We start from the raw sequence: 17,986 nt of genomic DNA, 5'->3' as shown, positions 1-17,986 counted from the left end.
TACATTCAGATGTGTTTTTTGAATCTTTCAAGCACAGGAAACACAAATCTCAAGATCTCATCAGATGTCTAACAACTTCCCAAACCTTTGTGCTAAGGTAGGCCTATTTAAAACTCAGAAACACATATTCATTAATTTAGTCAATCAACTTTATATCAAAACCTGTTTGAGCTGTGAGCAAGATTAAGAGATCATTACGTTTCCATTAAACTCTTATGTGCAAACACATACATGGGTGCACACGCTAGTGAATCTTTGCCTCAGGAATATTATTATTAAATGTTTTTAACATTATTCAATCCAATCCTGTTAATTTCTCCTTCTTCAGCCTACAATATGAAACACCCAGCATTATTAGGTATGGCACTGTGGACATGGAGCAAGATTTAGGTGTACAGATGCCCAAAAGGTGTTCTTTAGTGAAACGCAACATCCAACATCCACAGTCTGTGGAAGAGACTTGAAACAGCATCAGTATTAAATCAGCCATGACAAACATCATAAACGCCGGAGGAACAGGCTTAGCAGTCAGCTGTGGTGCTCAGCAGTGGTGATGGGCACCTGTGAGACCGAAATAGGGACGTGAGACGAGGAACAGGTGCAGGCAATTATTCAATAAAGCAGTGAACGGGAACGGAAGAGTGACTGTGAGGTGCGAATGGTGGATCTTCAGCTAGCCTGTGAGCCGCAATGTCATTAAGTAGGAGAGAGTAATGGTGACTGTGGTTAAGGTCTCCGTCCTCCTCCGTGTGGTGTTGGTCTCTGCGCTGAGCCACAGATGCTTTTATCAGCACAATAGAGACAGGCAGGAGAAAATGCACAGGGCTGTGTCTGAGTATAATAACACACATATTTCCTCACTCACATATTTAAGGCACTCTCCATTTCCGGTCATAGGACTGTGGATGTATAATAGATGTGTTCTTCCTTTGGGACCTCTAATTAAAAACTGCCTTAACCTATCTGCTCCAGCACAGTGCGTAGCTGTAACCTACAGGCCATTTAAATAAATCAGTGCATTAAAGAACTCATTAAAGGAAATTTCACTTTATTAAAACGTCACCCATGTCACGTGCAGTGAAGCAGGGGGTGTAGGAGAGGGCCTGTCCCATAGTGGGAGATGTGCTGATGGCAGGGTCGTGCACATGACCAGCTAGCCTGGTGACACTAGCGCTAATTGGGCTCATAATGAGAATCCATGAGGATGCGTCGTTCCTTTAATTATCTTCTCACGGTGCCTGTCTCAATGTGTCCTCCAATTAATGACTGGTGTCTCAGTTAGGACCTGCTCCAGACTGCCCTGACGAAGAGTATGGTCACCACAGCCGGACCTGACCCTTGATGCGCTGCTGCTGACCTACAGATGGAGGTCTTAAAAACATCAACTGAACCCCAGTTTCTTTAGTTTGTATTTAGTCCTGAAAAAGGTTATTAAGTCAGATAGAACTGTTTGCTCCTATGCAAATTTCAAAATACTCAAAATGTAATTAAATGTGTATTTTAAATCCACTTGTCTCTGATGCCTTATTTATCATAATTTATATTGTTTCAAATTTATATTGTTGACATTATTGCACGGCCCACTCTAATTTTCAGCATGCATTTTTGCTTGAGCCTGCATGCAGAATCACCTAATTATCAAATTATTGTACTGGATTTTGATGTCATTAGGAATGGGTCATATATCAATTACTTAAAATGCAAGTTGAACAAGGCACTGAGCTGTTAGCACAGTGGTTCAAAAATTGCAAAGATGTCAGTAGAGATATCAGTAGAGATGTCAGTAGAGATATGAGTAGATATGTCAGTAGAGATGTCAATAGATATATCAGTTGAGATATCAGTAGAGATGTCAGTAGAGATGTCAATAGATATATCAGTTGAGATATCAGTAGAGATGTCAGTCGAGATGTCAGTAGAGATGTCAGTCGAGATGTCAGTAGAGATGTCAGTTGAGATATCAGTAGAGATGTCAGTAGAGATGTCAGTAGAGATGTCAGTTGAGATATCAGTCGAGATGTCAGTAGAGATGTCAGTAGAGATGTCAGTTGAGATATCAGTCGAGATGTCAGTAGAGATATCAGTCGAGATGTCAGTAGAGATGTCAGTAGAGATGTCAGCCTGTCGTGCTGTAACAGCAGCCTTTGTGGTACCTCGGTGACCGTGCCCTCACACCAGAGTGCTAAGAGTTCCTCAAAATGTGCTAGCACAAGCCTTTGGTGCAATATTCACCTGTCAGGTCTGCACTGAAAACGTCTAACTGCCCTGCTTTGAGCTAACACTAACAATGGAACCTCTACATGTATATTTAATCCTTCTTACCCCCTGTGACCACTGCCATTAAATTTTAGATTTTCTTCCCCGGTCTCTCTCATAGTTACATAACCGGTTTACTGTATTAATCATGGATTTGCTCTGTAAAGTAGCCTGGTTAAGAAGAGGCAATATGAGACTGACTATGTCTCATCTTTTTGTATGTGATAGCAGTTGGCAACTGTACGAACATGCATGTTGTTTTCAGGAACAGAGAGACCTCCCTCCCCACAAACCCACTCAGATTCTGAGTGTTCACTTCAGCTAATAGGGGTCCCCAGAGTTTATGTGGCAGGGTCAGAAATTTCAGTGTAGTTTAAAACGCATTAGAACGATAAATGACCCTTATGTGAGTGAGAATGTGTGGTCATGTGCCGAGAGAGAAAGAGACGGAGAGAGAGACAGGTCCATGTTTCATCTTTAATGTCCATACTGAGGACTTGTTCACTCCGTATGCATTCATCCTCTTTTCTGTTCTTGCTCTTTCTTCCTCTCTCATATTTTCTGGAAATCAGCTGCTTTAATCTGAACACGTATTTTGTGCTGATCTGAGTTGGAGATGGTGTCTCTCAAACACAGTACGCAGCCTGGTGGCTCCTATAACTATCGTCCTCCAAAGCCCACGTTATGTCTGTGACATACAAAACAATTGTAATTAAACTTGGTGTGCTGTTCTGGCAAAGTCATTGTGAAGTGTGACTTCAGGAGCTAACCACTGCACTGTTCACATATATGAGAAATAAATGACTGCATTTTATAATTTTCTAGACGGCATATTATAAGGGTACATTTGCATATGTAAGCCTTGGAGAGTACATTTAAATAATGTGCTCCAATTATCACCCATTCTCTCCAAGTAAGATGATCAAAAGCCTTTCAAGAAGCTCCGAGACACGGCGTGCTGCTCTCCGTCCACAGAGGTGTTTCAGACTTCTGCCATCATTCACCAACCTCATTCACTTCAGTACAGTTCAAAGCAGCTTTACTGACATTATCATATTCAAGATACAGTATCAATAGGAGATGCAAACTGTATGTATTTATTAATCCACAGTGGAAATAGATTGTGGAAACTGATTGCATGTTTTGCTGTTTCTCTCTCTCTCTCTCTTTCTCTCTCTCTCACACACACACACACGCACACATGCACACACAGAGAGAGAGAGAGAGAGAGAGAGAGAGAGAGAGAAAATTAGCCCCCTATAATTACAATGAAGGGCTGCTTTTATGTGTTAATCTGCCTGATAATATCATAATTCTCTCAGTGGTATGAGTCAGTCCAGGTTCACTATCCTATCACACATTTCCACAGGTGGATTTTTGGGATACCGTGGCTGCTTCAGAAGCATTTGAGATGGCCGTGAAAACTGAACTATAAGTGTTACTTATTGGTTTGGTATTATATAACTTCTATATGGTAATTGTGACATTTTGCGGAATGCTGTAAGCACACACTACCTCTCTGTCTCTGATCAGGAGCTGTGGGTACTGTCTAGTGTACTGAGGGATCTTATTAAACCCTTGGTGATTAAGTAAATTGTTAATGCAAAGAACACGTTAAGAGCTTTATACCTTTCAGTTGCAGTGAGCAATGAGAAGCAGGATACAAATGCTAAGAATAGTGATGTTTATTAAATGTTTATTAGCTATGTTTATTAAATGTTTATTAGTGATGTTTATTAAGCAATGTTTATTAATCCAACTGCATGACACATAGAACATTCCAGAGTTAAAAAACCTAGGAATCCAGTCAAAAAAACCAAACAGGAATACATACAGGGATCCAGAACAAAGCTCAAGATCAGACAAACAAAGAACAAGGTACAAAAAAACATACACCATCTAACAAAGCACACAAGGCAGGGTACATATGAAATTGGCTTATATACCCAAGCAGAATACACCTGGGGCAGATGACACAAGGGACACAGGCAGGAGGCGTGGCTAAGGGGGGGGGGGGTGTAGGGGGGGTACAGAAGCAAAACAAAACAACACATGGTGATGAACCATGATGCCAGAGGAAGGTCGACCTTGACAGTTGCAGCACGCTAACACGTAATGAGTTTTAAAAAATGTTTTCATTTCTCCCGGCATTACGTTCCCCAGACCTATGAACTCATTTGTTAATTTAACTCTGCTTTGCTCTTTGGCATGTTTTTGATTATTACTCAGACTAGAAATATTTTAATGGTACAAATATTTGCTAGGAGGCTTTTTCATTTTTCATCTGATCTGCTGATCCGTTGCTTAAAGGTGCACGTGTAATTGGACAACTATGGTCTCTGCGTACATTTCAGTAATACCCAGCCCTTTAAAGACATTTACCCGTTTATTGTTGGTCCAAGTTGGGTGTAGAAGGATGAGCCAGGCTTATCCCTGGCTAGGTGGTAGACAGTAACAGCACTGCTTATCTTTTGATGGTGGCGTTTGATATGTGGGTACTGAAGCATCACCCAAAACAAGCTGTCGCACATTGTTACCAATAGACGAGTAACAAGCCAGCCATGAAATTACAAGGGGGGGGTTTAGTGCGGAGGGCTGTGATACTGGGACACTGGTCGTCTCCCTCTGCATGGACTTGACAGTCAGCTCCGTAGTGATACCTGGATCACTCCTTTAGGTTGGATGTGTTCTGGGACAGATGGATTTGGCATGAATGATGAAGGAGAGGTCATGAGCAGAACTAATATGCTGAGCCTATCAGCACGTGTCCTGTGTGTGAAGACCGGCACGCTGAGCGGATTCATGTAAAGAGGATCAGCAGAATGAGTGGGGGATGTGTACTGTACCTGGAGGTGATCAGCAGAATGAGTGGGGGATGTGTACTGTACCTGGAGGTGATCAGCAGAATGAGTGGGGGATGTGTACTGTACCTGGAGGTGATGTTGGATCTTGTTATGGAATTGGACTCCATAACAAAATGGCCTTGATCTACTGAATAATAAGGTAGATTATAAAATGTGCTCTGCGTAGTGATTGATTACCACCTCACCCAAATGGCCTATTAACTGTGCTGCAGCAAAATGAGAGACAATGTTAGACTGTCTATTTTGTGCCTCTAATTCACTCCATAATGGTCTCTATAAATGATAAGGCAGATGTTTTCTGTGGTTTATGAAAGAGTCATAAATTAGCTGCCTCAGAATACAACATATAATGGTAATTGCAAAAAGTCCATCTTGTCTGTTGAAGCCTTCTTTGAGCTACTTTTTTTGAGCAGTTCTTCTTTGAGTTGCTCTTCTTTGAGCAGTTCTTATTTAAGCAGTTCTTATTTGAGCTGCTCTTCACAGCATTCTCATTTGAACGAGCATGTTAATGTTAGTGGTCATCACTGTTCAAAATTCAGGCAGGCACTATTACAGAGTGGATGTCACATAAATGGTGTCACAAGAAGCATTTCAATCACTGAAACCACTTTAGAGCTGAGCTTTAATAACTTTAAACTTTTTAAATTGTAAATGTGTTAGTCGTGGTAAAATCATGAAGCCTATTTAAATGGATTTAAAGTTTTTTTTAATGTGCACATTTAGTCTCATTAACAGGTTTCTACATTTGCTAGTGAGTTTAACTTTGTTGAGGTTCTGACCTGACATGGACCCCCTTCTGACTGTAATTTGGGGCTTCCTGCAGCTGTGGCTACAAACATTGACTGGTTTGTGGTCGAGGGTGATAATTCCATCTCTCCTCTCTCTTGCTGCGAGCAGCGGGGAGATTTGTTGTGCAATGTGAAACCAGCAGGAGCAATCTTTCTGCCTATAAAAGTTTAGACACATAAAAATAGTACAGGTTTGCTGAAAGAAAACTTGTGAATTTTTCCAATTCAGTATTAATAACAAAAAACAATAATTTGGTTTTTCTACATACACACATTTTTGTACTGAGAGTTAGGAGATTTGAGTTGTTATGGAGCCCAGTGTTCTCCTGAACAGGTGCCTAATCCTTTGGCCTTTAGATCTGCCACTTTTGCTGACCCCTCTCTGTATTCATAGGTATGGATCAGTGGGAAATTACTGATATGTCCAGGTGACATCTGTAGCATTTTCAGTTGCTGGTCTGCATACTTACACTTGTGCACTTGCACACACACACACACACACACACACACACACACACACACACACACACACACACACACACACACACACACACACACACACACACACACACATTCACTGTACTAGCTTGATCCATCTGCTTTGCATTCTCTCTGTGTGGGTCTAGCATGTGTTCGATTTGTTGATCTGTAAGCAGCGTGGAGACCATGACTGGATAGATGAAGTGCATCAAACACAAATGGCTTCTATTGCCCTCCATTACGCACCAATAATTCACCAATGAAACAGCAGGACAAAATACTTTGACGTATTTATTGTATTAAAGTCTTCTATCACAATAATATTTACAATTATAATGGAAACACATGTCAAAAGTGTTTTTACCCAAGCTTAGTTTTTATGACTTAGTTAACTAACCTTGCTGTGTCAGACAACCACTCCCAACCTTGGAGGTGCAGCACACACATGACACATCCAACCTAACACTGTGATACTGTGAAATGGAGCAGCTGAAAACCACTGAAAAGACAACACTGTTCTGTTCAGTAAGCACCAGCACCTCCCACACAGAGTACCTCCCACACAGAGAACACAGATAGTACCTCCCACTCAAAGAGTACCTCCCACTCAGAGTACCTCCCACACAGAGAGTACCTCCCACCCAGAGTACCTCCCACACAGAGAGTACCTCCCACTCAGAGTACCTCCCACACAGAGAGAAACACCAGCTTTACCCCTCTTAGCCTTCCAGTCATGGATCGCTGTGGCATCGTCAGTATTCAAACCAACAAACTATCAATGATGTTTCTGTTGTGCCACTCAGGAACTTGTATCTTATATTTAACAATGAACAATCATTTCTCTGCAGCATTATGCAAACAAAAATTACAATTATTACAGTGGCTATTAGGAATTAGGTCCAGTTTATTATAATATTCTACTGCTGTGAAATTGAATATATTTACATTTTATGTGAATACAATTTTTACATCTAATGCTTTCATTTTCTCATACAAGGTGCTTTAGCCAGTACTATAGGTGAGAGTTCAGGATTCTGTTGAACTGGATACTGCTGAAATATAGGAAATAATACTGATTTCTAGAAGAGCAAAATCAGTACAAGCATACGTGTAATCATAAGCAAATAAGCACAAGTTCTATATCAAACTTACTCTGCATCAAATGTTAAGTACAATAAACCCAATACTAAGCAATAAATGCTAAAGTTTCAATTATTCAACAGTGGTTTGAAACTTTACAGGTGCAGGATTAATGGTCATTTAAATATTCCACAAGTAGAAAAGTCTGCGGTTGAAGATTGCAAGGAGCTCTGCTTTCCGGACAGCCACAGTGTGTTTCACCATCTGGAAACCAGGACAGAGAACAGTTTGTCTTCCATGATACTTGATGTATGGTTTCCAGCTAGGCCAAACTTGCAGCTTCAGCCTGGTGAAGATCCCAGCGTGCTTTTGTTTTGCTTGGGTTGAGCTCTAAGTGATTTGGCTATCGTCCATGAACCAATGTGGGTCAGGAATTCAGAGATATACCTGGAATCCTGAGTGTCTAATGGTGGGAAAGAAAGGATTAGCTGGCTGTCATTAGCATAGCAGAGTTAGGAGAAGGCGCAAGAAGAGATTATATCACCAAGAGAGTGAGAGAGAAGAGACCCTAGCACTGGCTCCTGGGTGCAGCATTTTAGTCATTTATCTGTCTTAATCTTAATCATCAGTGCTATGGTTCAAATGGTACCATACTCACTATTCCCAACAGCAGACACGCAGGAGCACAATACAGCTTGTGTCGTGCATATTAGTGCATATTAATGTTCTCCTGAGGAGTCTCCTCCCAGACCTGGATTAAAGCATCCGTTGACTCCTGGATAGTCTGTGGTGTGACATGGCGTTGGTGGATGGAACGTGATATGATGTCCCAGATGTGCTCGATTGGATTCAGGTCTGAGGAAGAGGCAGGACAGTCCATAACATCAATGTCTTCATCATGCAGGATTTGCTGACACACTTCAGCCACATGAGGTCTAGCATTGTCATGCATAAGAAGGAACCCAGGGCCCACTGCACCAGCATATGGTCTCACAATGGGTCTGAGGATCTCATCCCGGTACCTAATGGCAGTCAGGCTACCTCTGGCTCGCACATGGAGGTCTGTGTGACCCTCCAAAGAAATGCCTCCCCACACCATTAATGACACACTACCAAACGGGTCATGCTGGAGGATGTTACAGGGCTCTGGCGCTGCTCCTCCTGTTCCTTCTTGCACAAAGGCGGAGGTAGCGGTCCTGCTGCTGGGTTGTTGCCCTCCTACGACCTCCTCCACTGGCCTGTCTCCTGGTGTACTGGCCTGTCTCCTGGTAGCGCCTCCAGCCTCTGGACACTACGCTGACAGACACAGCAAACCTTCTAGTCACAGCTCACATTGATGTGCCATCCTGGATGAGCTGCACTACCTGAGCAACGTTTGGGTTGTAGACCCGGACAAAATGCAAAAGTGACCAAAACATCAGCCAGAAAGGATGAGAACAGAGAGAAGGTCTGTGGTCTCCACCTGCAGAACCTCCTTTATAGGGGATGTCTTGATAATTGCCTCTCATTTCTACCTGTTGTCTGTTCCATTTGCACAACAGCAATTGTGCTGCTTCCTAACTGAACAGGTTGTTTTCACAGAAGTGTGGTTGACTTACTTGCAGTTATATTGTGTTGTTTAAGTGTTCCCTTTATTTGCTTTTAGCAGTGCATTTTCCATAATAATACAGATTCATTATAAGTAGAATTCATGAATGAAAGTAATATATGAATGAAAATATGAAAAATATAAACATCACTCACTGATGAAATGGAGAGAATTTAGGATTCAAAACAGGTTTATGCATCATGGTGGTAGTAACATTGTTTTGCATAAACACCAAATAGCTACAAGAATGGTATTTAGGATCATTTTAAATGGTGTAATGCATTGTGGGCATTCTATATTCTCTAGACATTAGACATAGACATTATTTTGTGTGGTAAAATATAGCAAACATGTAAGGTATTAGATATAGCACCATAATCATACTTGCAAGAGATGTATATATCATCGCTGGTGGAATTAACGCTGTGAGACACAGTTCACTTGCAAAAATGTAAAAAGGATCAATCACGGGGGAGTGATGACTAATTCAGGCTGATCCTGCTTCCTGTGCTTTGCTGTTAATTGACTGTTTTTGATGAGGCCGAATCATGGAGCACATCATCAATCAGGGCCTGGAGGACACGGAGAACGACTTGACTCTTTGAAGTATACAGGACATAGGTGCGTCAGCCAATCAGAGCGCTGTGATGTGATGCAGGGGCGGGCTGGAGGGTCAAAGTTGGCAGGTAGGAGCACTGAAGAGGCCTGGTGTCATGGGAGACAACTTTCCCTACTCCTTTGACGAGGTCTAAGCAGAGACGGAGGCTTTCAGGAGTCGTGAGTGTGTGTGGGCAGGACCCTGGATTCTGAGAGCAGCACATATATCAATTATGCTGCCGTACAGTAGTTTCTGGAGCTGAGAGGCAGTGAAGTGATATTAAATTGACCCGGCATTAATATCAACTTCCATCTACCATATAAGATTATGCACAGGCTGTTTATGGATTCGCAAGACATGGTAAGTTAATGCATTTCATAAAGTGACCAGATTTGGCAGACCACACTATGATAAATTGGGGACATGATGATACATGCAGCTACTGACACACACACACACACACACACACACACAAACACACACACACACACACACACACACACACACACACACACACACACACACACACACACACCATTCACTATACTAGCTTGATGTTCACAGGCACACACATATGTACACAGGCACAAACCCACAGTGTAAACAGGCATACTATAAATGAACAATCTGGACAGACCGTACTTATGAGGCCCCACTCCATCCAAACTTTGCCTGAATGCCAAGTCACTGTGATGCCTGAATCATTGATACTTTATCAATGATTCTAGGCAGATTTTGACGAATAGCATTCTGTGCACATTCCAATGTCCTGGCTCTGCAATAATCATTCACTATAATGCTTCCTGTTAACGCTGGCATTATGCAGATCAGGTCTTGTTCAGATACACGGTGAACCTCTGAGGGCTGACTTTGATATACTGCACAGGGGACACATTACAAACACTTTCAATTTTCATATGCTGTATGTCATAAATTAGTTCAAAATAAATGGATGAATTAACTATCAGGATTGCTCGAATTTTTCGTGCTACCTGCGAACCCGTTCTAAAAGCCAGAAGTGCATGGCCTTTACATCTTGCTGTGCTGATGACATCATTTCTTAATGCTATGGTGAAGATGGGCACTGTCTGATTATTTTTGCAGCCTCTATTGACTGGGGGCAGTGAAGCGGTGGGTATTCGTAACAGCATGCGGGAGGTGAATGTGTCCTGGCATGCACTCCTATAGGGAGCAGTGTGCAGTGGGTGCTGATATGGATGTGACTGAATGCTCAAATAAGGAGTGATGCCATCTGGGTAGAGGGAATCTGACTGCTGTACTGGTGCTCACGTGTGATGGTGGTGGTGGTGGTGTTGGTTGGGGGGGGGGTCTTATCAAACGCAGCAGAATTGATAATTATCACTTTCTAGGAAGAGAAGATGCGAATCTTAAATTGAATTTGATGTTTAGTGTGCACTCACTCTGGGATGTGTGTGTGTGTGTGTGTGTGTGTGCACGTGCACGTGCGTGCTTGCATGTTTATACGTGTTTGCATGTGTACAGTGGTGGACGAAGTACACCAATTATGTACTTGAGTAAAAGTACAGTTACCTTGCATTGAATATTACTCAAGTAAAAGTAAAAGTATTCACCTCCATTTTTTACTTGAGTAGAAGTACAAAAGTATCTGCCTTCAAAAATACTTAAGTATTAAAAGTAAAAGTAAAAACCTTTTTTTTCTTAGCGTCACATCAAAACCCCTAGGCCTACTCGATCAAAAGGTGAACAGGAAACAGTGCCTTATTTGCCTAGCAAACACAAAATACACAAAACTAGCCTATATTATCCTCACAACATTCATCTCCAAACTTTATCCATATTAATAATTCACACTAGAAAGGTAGACAAGTGGACAAACAGTTTAATATTCACCACCAAACAGAACAATAATTTCGAACCGGCCACTTCAGTCCTAGCTTGGGGGACTTTTTCTGAGGTTCTACGTTGTCCACCACATGGCGGGACAGGGAAGCTAGAAGCTCTAGCACCTAGAACTAGAACTGTGTGCAGCCCAACCAACTGAACTCATAATATTAAACTTGGCCGAATAATTAATATAATAATAATCAGAGTTGCCAACTCTCACACAATGAGCGTGAGACACACGCATTGACTGTCTTTACCAGAGACCGTTTTCACTCGCACTACACTTCACATACATCCGATTTCTCACACTGAAAAAAATCTAGTTTATTTACCTCTGATCTACATCTATGATTCAATGAGTTACTAGTTCGCTGTGGCGCCAACCACTGGCGATCGATCGCGACATAATACTTAATTTGTGTCCAACAATTTACATTCGCCGCCACCCCCGCCAACATTTTACACACATGCCGCCGCCCCGCCCCCCAACCCTGATAATAATAATTTTAATAATAATTTTAATAATTTTGCTTCGCTCATATTTACTTGCCTTCGCCTCCCTCATATGAATAAATTGTGAAGTTCGCTTCGCTTGGCCAAATTCGCGTGTATGTGTCCCCGGCTTTAACGTTTGATGTGGGAGTCTCCTGTGTTAAACTGGCGCTTAGCATCTCCACAGGTTGCAATTCGGGTACTAGCACATTGCTTTGGATAAAAGCATCTGTTAAATGTAGTGTACTTCAATGTGATATAATTAACCGGGGTATATAAACCTACTAATCTAATGGTGAACTTACTTCGATGTGTTTTTTCAAGTTTGACAGTGAGTTCATAAATGATGACAGCGATGTGTTCTTCGGAATGCAGAGGAGGAATACGAATAATTCTTCTTTTCGAGGAATACAAACACTTCGGCTAAATAAGGCCAGGGGTGTTGGGGGAAGACATCTGTTGCAGCCATGTCAGATCCTCAGCCATTTAGCGTACAAATCTTAATCTCTTACTGAGCGCTGATTGGTTATAGTCTGTGACATGGTACACTTTTACCTTTCGGTATTTTATTAAACGTTGATTTAAAAATGAAAAAGGAACGACATGTTTCTGTAAATGTAACGAAGTGAAAAGTACAAATTTTCGCTTTGAAATGTAGTGAAGTAAAAGTATAAAGTCTTACCAAATAAAAGTACTTGAGTAAAGTACAGATACATGGAAATGTTACTTAAGTATAGTAACGAATTACATTTACTTAGTTACTGTCCACCACTGCATGTGTACACACATGACTGCACACATGCATAAAGGGCAGAACAGGTTCTGGGAGAGCTATAAAAGTGAGGCAGAGATGGAAGAAGAGATATAGGAGGAGAGAGAGAGAGAAAGAGAGAGAGAGAGAGAGAGAGAGAGAGAGAGAGAGAGAGAGAGAGAGAGAGAGAGAGAGAGAGAGAGAGAGAGAGAGAGAGAGAGAGAGAGAGAGAGAGAGAGAAAGTGCGTGTCCATCTGTCAGTGTTATCCCAGATTATGAGTCACATCATTCTTTGGTAAACATTCAGTATGCCAGTCTGTCTGCCTCCACCAGACCTGAATGAGAAGATAAGGCCTGTTTATCTGCAGATGTCCTGTCGAAATGATCTTTATATAGTATATGCTTTAGTCCCTTTACTTAAAGGGGTTCTGTAAAAGTTACATGCTTAAAAAATGTATATGTAAAATTGTAAATGTATTTATTCGCTTGTTTGCTGATATGGAATGAAGCATTATAAAATAATTATCCATGCTTGTATTTGTCTCTGTGGGAGGGGACGGTTCTTGGGGAGTGTTTGAGAAGCATTTGCTGTAGTTTTTGTCTTCCCTGTCCAATTAGTCTCTTTGTGTCAGGTGGTTTTGGATAACTGACTTTAATGGGTCAAAGGGGACCAGCGCATCAGTGTGTTTCTACATTAAAGACCATTAGGGTCTGCTGCTTTCTCTTCAGCAAACTGAACACATTGCAGGCGAAACCACACAGAGACCTTGTGAGAGAGAGAGAGAGAGAGAGAGAGAGAGAGAGAGAGAGAGAGAGTGAGAGAGAGAATAACACAAGAAGTTAACAGTTAACTTCAGCTGATACTATATCACTCTTTGCAGTATCGTATATGGTATATCTTATTCACATCTGATCAATGGCACTTTTTCAAACTGTGCACTCTCATTTACTCCCACGCTGCTGTTTATCTAAAAGGACAAATACACACAGCACCAATGAGACATTCACTAATGGATAGGACTTTTATTCTGTCTGGGCTTGGATGGGGCTCTTATTCTATCGGGGCTTAGATGGGGCTCTTATTCTGTCGGGGCTTTGCCAAGATGAAGGCAGAGTTGGATGTGCAGGGTCTGCTGATGAGTTCATTCTCACCCTGGTGACTTCACTTTGTTTGTCTAAAAACTTTCCAGAGTGTTTGTCTAATGTACTGTGAGACATGCTTATTGAACAACTTTAGATTCAAAACATTATATCATTAAATATATATATGGCCCGTGACACATCCTCACCTTTGTAGCAGAGTTTGGCTTCTCCTCACCAAGTTTTAAGCCTCCTACACTGTGGTTTCTATTTTAGTTAATGACTGTGTTTCAACCTATCAATGAAAATGATGGCCATTATTATTAGAATCCTACAAAATCCCTGATTTGTGCAGATATACCTTGAACAACTGAAGCTCTTTTGAATGCCAAGGGTACTCACACCAAATATTGATTTATTTTACATGATCTTTTTGGCATTCAGGTTGCGTTTTGTTAATTGACAAAAAATAGAGGAGTGTGTGTTTTTTTTAAGTTTGGGAGTCATCGGCCCCCTTTGCAGTTATAACAACTTTCACTTTCCACAAGATCTTCAAGTGTGTCTGTGGGCATTTGTGCCTGATTATTCAAAAGAGCAACTTTGAGTTCAAGCACTGATGATTGAGTAGACCTGGCATGACATTGACGTTTCAAGAACAAAAGCCGTCCTCAATCTGAAACCATGTTGTTAGAACAATTCATTCTAAAATGTCTCTGTATGCTATAGCATTAACATTACTGTTCACAGGAACTAGGAGAACCAGGCCATACCCTGAAAAGATTATACATCGCCACCAAACGTCACTGTTGGAACTACATATTCTGGTAGGTAGCAATTTTTCGGTATCCACCGAACACAGATTCATCCACGAGCCTGCCAGATAGTGAGGTGTGAATTTCCACTTCTCCAGAGTCCCGTCTTTATAGCACCTCAGCACACCACTCTACATGATCTTAGACTTGTGTGGAGCAACTTAGACATGGTGATTTCTTGATGCTCCCGACACATGGCTCTTGTGCTGATGATGCTTCTTGAGTCATTTTGGAGCTCTGGAGTGAGTGATGTCTCAGACAACAGGGCATTTATCTGAAATTGCGTGACCTACTGCTGGTCTAGTGTTGGTCTAGTGTTGGTCTACTGTTGGTCTAGTGCTGGTCTACTATTGTTCTAGTGCTGGTCTCCTGCTGGTCTCCTGGTTTGTGGCTGTGGTGTTGTGGCTTTCACTTCTATTCTTTCATTTCACAATAACAACAGTTCCAAATCTCACAGGCTGATTTGTTGCACACGTGTCCTCCTAGGACAGCGCTAGTCACTAAGCTAGTTCTACTGCCAGTGTTGGTCTATGGAGATTGTGTGCTTGATTTTATATCTAGCAATATAAATCTTCTAGCAATGATACTCTTGAACTCAATAATTAGATGTGTTGTGTGTTTTGTGTGCCCACATAATATTAGCCATGCATTATGTTTAAGGGCATTACCGATCTGTGCAGATTTATTAAAAGATCAAAACGATTTTTTCATAACCATCAAGAAAAATGTGTAACCCGTAACTTCACTGTTGGCTGAGGCCTGTTCAGAGTTCACCTGCATGTTTCGCCCCAGCCTACGCTGAGAGCATAGCTTATAAATAAAATGAATAAAAGATTCAGAAGGTACTCTGCATTGTGCTAGCCAAGGCCACCCAACACACAAACACATGCTAAAAATGTCACCACCAATGCATCTTTTAGCACACAGAGTTCTATCAAATTATCATGTGTATACAGTTGAATAACAAATCTTGTTCTCATCCATAAGTCACTTCTCTGATTAGAACATCTAAAGGTAAGGAAAAACTGAAATATAAATAAATAAATAAAAATACAAATATTTACTTAGAGTGATCAGTGTCACTCAAATCAGTGTGTCAGTCTGAGTTGCTTCACAGCGTAATGGTGATTCCTGTGTGTTCCTCCTGTCTGTTTGTGTGCGTGTCATTATCTTGGCTACATGTTCTCACCGTGGCCATATTTACATGTGCTTTTCTGGGAGGACTCAGATCATAAGTAGTCCCACAGACCAAAACCCACACAGTCCACACAGTGACTCATTTTGTTTCTCCTCATATTTAGCCCTGTGAGCAATAGTATTTCAGATACATTTTCTCCCATTTCCACAAACATTCCCCCTCTCCATGGCTTCCAGACTCTAGCTTCTGCATTTGTTTTGGTTTTTCTGCCTCAAGATAATTTCAGGTTCTTACAGAAGCAGCAACACCAGTACTATATCTCTATAGTTCTCTACAACTCTGTAAAAACCCATGATAAATAGATCCTTGATTTTGAACAGCCGTGGTTCAGGAAATGTAGAGACATCCCACACTGAAAAAATAGTTGAAAATGGGTTGAAAATTAGACAATATATCTGGCATATCCTAGCATGCTGCCATGTTGTTCTGTGCTGAAAGAAGTCTCTTTACACTGCTCATTGCTGCAATGTGCCAAAACAGACAGTTGTTTATGTAAACCGGGTGTGGTTTCAAAAGCATCCTCGAAACTGTCAGTGTACACTCACCCATCTCCGCAGAATTCCTCCACAAGTGTACTTCCGTGTCCCCAGAATCCTTTATCAGAGGTCCTGGGCGGAGCTGCAAAAATGCCTGAATCAATAATGAAGAAACGTTTTGAGAGTAGATTCGAGCTCTTCCACTTTCAGCGTCCAACCCCAGCTGCCTGGAGCGGTGCATGCCATTAGCAGAGAGAGAGATGAGTACCAGCTAACAGTGCCTACATTAGTCACACTCTAATGGGATAGCAAAATGCATAGCATAGTTTTTACCCACTTCACCCTCCGCAATGCTCCATTTAGAGAACGAAACATGAAGTGGTTCTGACTGACGTGTGCTTATGGGTTTTCCATGTTTGTGTTGTATTTTAGGCTAATAAAAAAAACCCATGTAAGTCCCTCTTCCTCTCATCAGACTTTATTGTATAAAGGTAATCGTTTAATTAATCATGTCACCTGCTTAATTCTTCTTGGCTCTCTTCACTGCCTCTTTTGCTCATGACGTATTGTATATACACAACATAATTTGAGTTTGTGCATTTCTAGGCATTTGTGCAGCATTTTCATAACGGCTGCGTGGAATGTTTTATTTATCAGTAAGGAACTGTAGCCTTGAACCAGAGCAGATGTCAGTATGCCCACTGTCTGTGTCATCTCACACTCTCCAGATCTCTCCAGGAGGGGATGATGTGTGTGCTCCTGGTCATTATCTGGGCTTCACAATGCTGTTCTTGTCAGGAGCCATCACTTAAGTTCTGCTCAAAGCTCTTTTCTGCACTTTAGCTGAGGACAGAGTAGCTGATAGCATCCTGAAGAGAAGGAATGAGAAGAATTAGCTGGTCGCCGTCTGCCTTACAAACCCACAACGTGCTCATTCAAAGCTGTGCTAAAACTGTTGAAATCGTATTGATATGGTGGTGTTTCTGATGTTACATGAGGAACACCTCAAGGCCCCTGCTCCTGTCAATGTGGAAAGCATATGTGTGACTATAGATGCCTTTTCCTCTCAGTCAAAGTGTTTCACTCAGAGAAGACCGAGGGATAAATATGGTTTTTGGTGGTCTGAGTTGTGTTCTGTGGAGCCAGGGTGAGGTGTTCATGCTTCAGTAATTCTGGCTGTGTGCTCAGTCATGGTGTCATTTGCTCTAATCAAGTGAAACTGTGCTGACCGCGTCTTTGGCTGTGTGAGTGGAACACCTCACATCCCTCATCTCATAATTATTTTTATTTTTACCCCTCAGTGCCCATGAGAGGGAGGATGGTGGTAATTGGTTACAGCACATCTGATTAGTACAGTGAGTCTAGAGCAGTGGATGAATGACATCACAGGGCCTGAACATGAGATGTATCTTAACATCCCAAAGCACAAACACACACACACACACACACACACACACACACACACACACACACACACACACACACACATGACAGACACACATCTCCCTAGTTATCACATCTGATTCTACATATCTATGAGCTTGTGAGCAATTAAGCAAAATCGAAGACACGTTTATCATTAACAGGCTGATGCAGCAGCTGATGTGACGATGGGAAACAGCACCTCCAGGAACATGAACCTGTTCTCTCTCTCTCT

Source organism: Brachyhypopomus gauderio, chromosome 15 (genome assembly GCF_052324685.1).
Source record: "Brachyhypopomus gauderio isolate BG-103 chromosome 15, BGAUD_0.2, whole genome shotgun sequence".
NCBI classification, from domain to species: Eukaryota; Metazoa; Chordata; class Actinopteri; order Gymnotiformes; family Hypopomidae; genus Brachyhypopomus; species Brachyhypopomus gauderio.
The sequence above is the reverse complement of the archived record's forward strand: the minus strand, read 5'-3'. Positions refer to the sequence as shown.